General features: G+C 28.1%; 1 long non-coding RNA gene across 4 annotated transcripts; it reads left to right on the forward strand.

Annotated features, from left to right (window-relative positions):
- Window positions 1-3,673: 3,673 nt before the first annotated feature.
- On the forward strand, window positions 3,674-5,128 carry LOC119686372. Of its 4 annotated transcripts, none has more exons than XR_005252920.1 (4): window positions 3,674-4,306; window positions 4,424-4,602; window positions 4,684-4,818; window positions 4,886-5,128. It is a non-coding gene; the product is annotated as an uncharacterized LOC119686372 (long non-coding RNA). The 4 variants fall into 4 exon arrangements; XR_005252917.1 differs by having other exon boundaries at window positions 4,722-4,818; XR_005252918.1 differs by having other exon boundaries at window positions 4,429-4,602; window positions 4,722-4,818.
- Window positions 5,129-8,050: the final 2,922 nt, after the last annotated feature.

The following is an 8,050-nucleotide window of genomic DNA, read 5'->3' on the forward strand; positions in this document are numbered from 1 at the left end:
GATGCATATGTGGCAGTAAGAATATCTTACTTATAGTCACTAAATGCAAATGTGGTCGTCTTATGTATGAAGTTCTCAGACTATCTCAGACCATCTCAGACCATAAAACTGTTTTTAAAGAAAGTAAAGAAAGAAAGTCTCGTACATTCTGTGTAAAAAAATGTCAAGCTATTAATAAAAAAGAAAACAAAATCTAAATGGCAATCTATATTATTCTAAATGTATTTTATCACCTTCAAAGAAGACCGCATGAATGGAATACAACCATGGTATGTTATCTCAATCTTCCATACATTTTACGTAGATAGTTTACATAATGGACTTATACAACTTATTCAGTAAACTTTGTTCGATATTGTTTTGACCCGCTTTCAGTTGTTTTTCATCAGAAAATTTCTCATCAGAAAATTTTTCATCAGCTCCAATTGCAAACATTAAAGATTGAGTTTAATATTATAATACATATTTAAATAAGGATTACTAAATAAATTGCTGGACATAACTAGTAATGTTCTTACTAAAGTACTAACGGGGCAAAATGCTATTGCAGGAATGTTGCATATCAACAAGTAGACTACGTAGTAGTTGGTATGATGAAGAAGCAGTAGAATTTATCAATTAATTTCAAAATTTCTACCCTCGATTACAGACATAACAGCTCTGCTGACTAGAAGATCAGTTCTTCGCCGGCTGAGAGATGATCTAGTTAAATTAGACTTAACAGTTCTTCTTAACTTCATACGAAAAACGAAATGATTTCTTAAGAAAAATATAGTTCGCTTCTTTCTGACAACTTTAAGGGCTTCTATTGAGAAGTTAATAGTGGTATCTGAATGTCAGTAAAACGGGAACTTTAATGGCTTCTATTGAAAAGGTAATAGTGGTATCTGAATGTAACGGCTGAGGTTTGCTTCAACAATGCGTCTTTAAAGCCTAGCCATATATACGAGGATATCACCCTTGTAACAAGTGGGTTGTATTAAGAACATAAAACGAAGCTGGACTTAGTTAACAAAAGTAGTTCACTTACATTTTTTTGCTGTAGTTCTGTTGTTATGAAAAAGAAATACTAATTTGTACATTAAGTTTGTGAAATGGAAAGAAAAAAATCAAAAATTAAGATATTTATTCTAAAGATTCTATAATTTATTTTTACTGAATCAGTAATTGTTTTCCGCAAGGTTGGCAAAATACTTCACTATGGTAGGTAGGTGCAATTTCGTTTGAATTTAATTATTTTTCACTGCACAAAAACCTTTCAGATTTCAGCTTATCCATAATAATAATAATTATTTTTCACTAAATAAGTTTTTTAAGTTGTGAGTAGAGCAATGAGTCAGGGGCAGCTTAACCTGGCGAATAGGCCACTTGTTGGAAGAATTAGAACTCCAATTAAGTGATTTTAGTTTTGATTTTTATTTTAAATATTTATAATTATATACATTACATAATTATAAACATATATATATAATATATGTTATATATATATATATATATATAAATAAATATATATAAATATTTATAAATATATATTTTTTTTATATTTATAAAAATAAAATAAATAATATAGATATTACTTTATCACTAGTGAACTTTTCAACTGTGTAATCAATTAATTTATTATATTATTAATATATTTAATAAGCTATATTAAAAGGTTATTAACACTTTTCACAATTAAAACATAACTCTTTTCAACTATAAATATTATATGACTCCGACTCTTCTCTTACGAGTAATGAAAGCATTTATACTATGCTTAATTAAAATAAAATTAGTTAATAACTATGTGCAAATATATTAACTATGCTCACTACGTAGTTAACTATTTAATTAGCAAAATTAAAATAAAAAAAGATTTTAATAACTTATATTAAATTAATTATGCTTTTAATATTTTATGTGGTAATAAAAGTATACGAATAATAAATTGTTTTTTTGCTTAGTTTAACTTTTTTAATATAAAACGGCAAGCCTTAAATAACATTTATAGACATTAAAGCTATAAATTTATTTTTATTTGCTGAATATTTATGTGTTTTAACCTACAATCTGTGTTGGCCACTTAAATATTCTGTATAAAATCACAGTTTTATTAACAAAACATAAAAAATTGTAGACACACAAAACAAAAATCAATACAAATTTTTCTGTGAAAACCCAAAAGGCGAAACGTCTAAAGTAACAAAAAGCAGAAATGTACTGGAAATGTATACAAAACAATAACCAATAAAACAGCATACATTGCGGCTTTGACACTAAACTGAAACCGAATACTTAACTGCTTCCAAAGGCTAGTCATAAACGTGTCCTTTTCATGTCCTCTTTAACATCTTGAAATCACGAAAACTTGAATACAAATGGCACAAAGTTGCAGAAAAAAACGACAGAGAAAGTACTTACACAAAAGCACCGAAGACAGGACATTCAAGGATAAAAAGTAGTAGCATTAAAAGAATGACCTTAGAATACACAAATACTTCAAGAAAAATAATATTAAAAATGCATGTATAGTATATACGTATATGGAAATAGTTTAAAAATAAACTTAAGTACATAGAAAAATCTTTAAGATATATAAGGACTTATCTGCATGAAATAGAGTAGAAACTAAAGAGTATACACACTCGTCTACTTAAAAAGGTATTGCACATTGTTTATTCAATAAGCTGGTATTTAAGAATGAATATATACGAGTATTTTTGAATTGGCAACACTCTTACTAGTTATAAAGCTGAGGTTCTGTTCAATCATTTCACAAAAGTATTGACAATATATTTTACATATAAACAATAATTAATATAGTATTTTCCACTGAATAACATGTTGAATAACAAATTATTATTTGAACTTATTTGAATTATTAAGAGCGTTGAGATATAAAAGTAAAGACAGAAAGAAAGAAGTATGACAGCACCTGCTTTATGTTGCCTTGATATGGCTTTTAAAAACTAATTCTTTAAAACTGATGAAATTAAGAAAAACATCATTTCAGACATATTAATTAAAAAGATATTACTTTTTAAAGAAACATCGATATTCATAAATTTAAATTAATTTAAACTAATTCGGAAACTATAAAACCTGAACTTTGTTTACAAAACTGTACTAAGGGGTAATCTCCAAGAACTTAGGGCCATGTTCAACTTAGGGCCATGTTAAGGAGAGTGTCATGGGCTCGTCAAAATTGGTTCTTTTGAGCTATGAAGAAAATGTATGTTATGCAGAGTGTCACAGAAATTGTATGGTAATAATTTGCTTTTAAAATGTTGACATTTATTACTGAACAACACTGCTTTGCCTAAGTGTAGACGCACAGATAGCCTCGGCTCTCATGACTAAATTTGAACCGACATATTGTTTTTTCTTTCACTTTCAATTTTAAAATTTGCATTGAAAACAAAACAAATTTTGCTCATTACGAGCCCATGGTATTCTACAGAACATGGCCCTTAAGAGCCTATTACACATCAACAATTGTTGTCAAACAATCGCTGTTGGGTCTTGATGTGTAATAGCAAACGACGACAACGATTGTTTGACAACAATTGTTGATGTGTTTTCTTAAGTTTACTTGTTTAATTTTTATAACAGTTAAAATATTTCATAAAGTAGGCTATATTTATTTTTGACATAAATAAATATTCTTGCCTAGCATTTGAAAATAATGTGAGCAACGGTCAACATCAAATTTAGGAACAAAAAAAAATAAATTTTTTTTTGACAAAAATTTTTGGTGTAAAATATTTTTACAAACATGCCACGTGTAGCAAAAAATAAGGCCAAAAGCGAAGCTTCTGTGAATTCCTCATCAAAAGGATTTAAGGAAAAACTGAAGAAGCGACTGAGCTTAGAACAAGAACTTTTAAATGATTTTGAAAATGAAAGGGCGCACTATCGTAATGCTCGCCAGAAGAACGCCAAGAACTCGCATCAACAAAATAAGAATACATCGGTGATTTCAACAACTTCAATAGAAATCGAAATGAAACAAATTGTGCAAGAATGTACGATATTAAGTAATTATATTAGTTCAAGTGATGAAATTTCATTGAACAATGCATCTGAATCAGAATTAAATGAAGTAAGTTTGAAAGAGCCCTTGAGTGCTGAATCACTTTTAGGTACCCAAAGTGAATGCCTGTTAAACGGTTGTTCCTGTTGTAAATATTCAAAGAATAAAAGTAAATCACTTCGTAACACTATGAAGAAAAAGAAGGGTCCCTTTTGGAAAAGATAAAATCATATATCATGATACCTCGACTACCTTATGTCCAATACAGTAATAGTGAGAACTTGGTAAATAGTAAGTTTTGAATTCCTAAATGCACTCCTACTATTTTATTTTTCACAATTATAAGAATTTAACAATATTGTGTAGTATTTTATTGATTAATATATTCTAAATATCTTGTTGGTTTAGTATAGAATATTGAATGAATAAGGATATTTATTCACAATTACCATCTAATGAGATAATATATAAATCACACTTTATGAGATCTTTTTTGTCATTGGAGTATCTTTGCTATTTGAAGCCCGATATATTGAAATGTAAATTAAATAAATGACATGATGGTAATTATTTACAAGTGCAATGTAGTAAGTAAAAACGAATTTCTTATATGTATCATAGAGAATACTTTCAGACAATATTAAATTTACAATCAAATATAATTTTAGAGGTCTGATGATATTTTTTTACAATTTTATCTAATTAGATAGTATTTATCAGAACTAATTCTTCATTGGAGGATTCATTGCTATTTGGGACAAGAGGTACACAATAGAAATATAAATAGAGTATGAGGCATGATGGTAATTATTATTTATACTTGGAATCTTATAATTGTAAGTAAAATTTTATTTTGAACTTCCTATTAAGTTTACTTTGACCTAAGGACATTAAGTAAATTAAGAAACTAACTAAGCTATCGTAATACTGGACTAAAAAAGCAAATTGGAGGTTTCGAATAAAAAAACAGAGAAGACAACGATGACCTTTGCACATGATTTGGGACCTAACATGGTCAATTATTAAAAAAAAAATAAACACGTTTGGCATGTACACATATTTGTTAATAGAATTTATATTTGGATCACTAAAAAGCAGAGACAATATTTGTATCTAAAAAAAAATAATTGTTTTATTATTTATATTTATAATTATTATTATGTTGAGGCTAGTTGAGTTAGTGCACTTGAGCACTTTTTCTTTCTCTCTATTAACTACGAGGTTTCTTCATAAGCAATAACGCGGTGTTGGTAATCCTGACAGTTTTCGTAAATAATTTCAGGGCTCTATCCTTGATATATTTTTTGATCGGATCAAACTTGAGGTCCCTGAGGATATTATCGTCCTAATGTACCATAGTACCTTCTGAGAGCCTGGATTTGTAAAATTTCTAGCTGGCGAATACTAGTATTTCAAGCCTTACACCATATATATCTAAAAGTGGATATGTAATATTGACTGTTTCATTATTTTATTAACAGAAATGGTAGTGACATACTGCAATCTATAAAAGTCCTTGAGGCTATTGACAAACCTAATAATGTAATATATCTTGGTTTAATATCTTAGACCTCATTCGGTTCAATAATAGCTGTTTAGACGTTCTGGAATTATATGCTGAGAATGGGAGTGCAAAAAAAGATAAGATGGGTAAAAATTTAATACTGTATTTTATAAAATCTACAATTATCGATGAGTGGTAATCAGTTGACCCACTAATTAATCTGAGTTCAGATCTGTTTAAACTAAAAAACTATCAACATTTGTGTGTTTAAATCGATTGAGCCGTTTGAGAGAGAAAATTGCTATAGCTCAAAATTGTACTCAGGGAGTATATATGTAGATGAAGTTTGTTAGCACTGTTGTGATCTAAAAGTTTTACAACTTTTAGTATGTAGTATGTAGTAGTAGTATGTAGTGAGTTAAGACACCTTTTTTGCAAGCTTGTCACCTGTTTTATTTATCGTGTATGAGATTTCTGTAGCTACAGTCTAACTTGTGTTTGTTCGTTTTATGTTTGAGATTTTATAGCTGGTCGGCTATCCAGCTTTAAAAATCTGATGTTTTTGCATTGTTCTTTTATACATTCTATAACACAGATATATATATCTCTTTTTATTAAATTTTATATAAATTTAATCTTAAATTTTATATAAATTTAATCTTAAATTTTATATAAATTTAATCTTAAAATTGATACGGAGAATTTCACTGAAATGCGCTCTAGCAGTTTCAAAAGCTTGCATTATAGTTTAATAAAGGAAATGTATCTTTGCTTGAAAAATGTTTCATTGGTTTTATTGAACAATGTTTTAAAATAATTTGTTAAAAGTATTCAATTGAGTAAGTTCCTCTTGCACTTCACAGCACACTATTAACATAAAAAAGGGACAAATGATCAATATAAAAAAATACATACTTTTACTTAAATAAATAAAATAAAATTAAATTAAAATCAACAAAGTTGCAAAGGTTTAATACGAAACAAATTTAATGTAATTTTTTCCTCAAACGTACGAGTATAAGAAAAATATTTAATTTTAAATAAACAAGTCACGATTTTGTGTATTGCATTAGGATTTGTGTTGTGTGTAGCAAAAAAAGGTACGAAAATCGCAATTGATTTATACGCAGGGAAGATAAAAAAATTCTCAATTCCACTAATCAATCAATGAGGATTAGATTCATTCCTGCATTTGAGCAAACTTTATAAATTGTACATAATAAAAAAGCAATTTAATTTAGCCTATTAAAATATCTTTTGTGTATTTCATTTTATTTTCTGCACATTGCGATAAACTACAATTGTATCTGACTGTATGCAAAAGTAATCCGAAATGTTTGAAATTAGTTTCAAATATTTATCAATAAATCTTTTTAATTGTCCCTCGCTCTTATTGTGTAAAATTCAATTACACTTTTTTAGTTGTGTTATGCGAGCTATTTAAATATTGAATTAAATATTGTATATATTTTGGAATTTTCTGCACGTTTCTTTCCTTTTCTCTTTGAGTTATTGACTTACAATGCGATTGTCACCACTGGTACTAGTACTGGTTCTGGTACTACTAGTACTGTTGGCTTGTAAACTCACTTCCTTCCTGCTGTCCTGTGCTTGGCAAATTTGTATCCGTGTTTTGCTTGTTAAATTTTTTGTGAGATAATTGAAATTAGATTCCAAATCGAAAATTACAGCTTCAGGGTAGTCGCGTTTATTTATTTTCGATTTTTATCTTAAAACGTTGGTGCTTTATTTAATTCTTTTAGATACTATTTTTTTTGTATTTTTTTTTTTGAAGTGCAGCATTACATTGTGAATTGAAATTTTGTTGCTGAGATATTCTTGACTGTATTGGGTGTTAGCTTAAAGTACTTAAATTGAACGGATTTATAGCAGCAATTAATATATTTAGATTTGAGCTTGAATAATTGAATCATTATATTAATTAATTACGGGTACTTCAAAATTGTATTAAATGGAAATTACAACGCGAAGTTTAATACTGTTTTGCCAATTATTATTTTAATGATTAACGATTTTATAATACGATTTTTGTAATAATTAATTTGTTGGTATATAAAAATTTTATCCAGTGCATGGCATTACCAAGTGAAAAGTATATAAAAGTAGAAAAATACGGAATTTTTTTTTTGTTTTGTAATTTCAGAAATTCGCATAAAATCTTGCGTTATTATTTTATTTCAAGGGATTACCAAATCATAATAATCCACAATCTTTGTAAATTGCTCATCTTCATCTTCATCAGCATTATATTCAAATGCAAAACGACGACTATTGTGTGTACTAAGGAGACAATAATGTTGTAATAACGAAAAATATAGCGTCAGTATCGATATTAAAAGTACATAGCGAAGCAGTCAATGGTGGCAGTCAAAGGAGGAACACAAATTCAGCACATACCATAACACCATTTTGTTTGGAAAAAAAAAACCGGATATAATGAAAGTTGAAAAGTCTTTCAACGCGTTCTCCAAATTCATTACCAACGCCAACTAACCAACTCCTCCAATTTG

This window comes from Teleopsis dalmanni, chromosome 2 (assembly GCF_002237135.1).
Source record: "Teleopsis dalmanni isolate 2A chromosome 2, ASM223713v2, whole genome shotgun sequence".
NCBI lineage: Eukaryota > Metazoa > Arthropoda > Insecta > Diptera > Diopsidae > Teleopsis > Teleopsis dalmanni.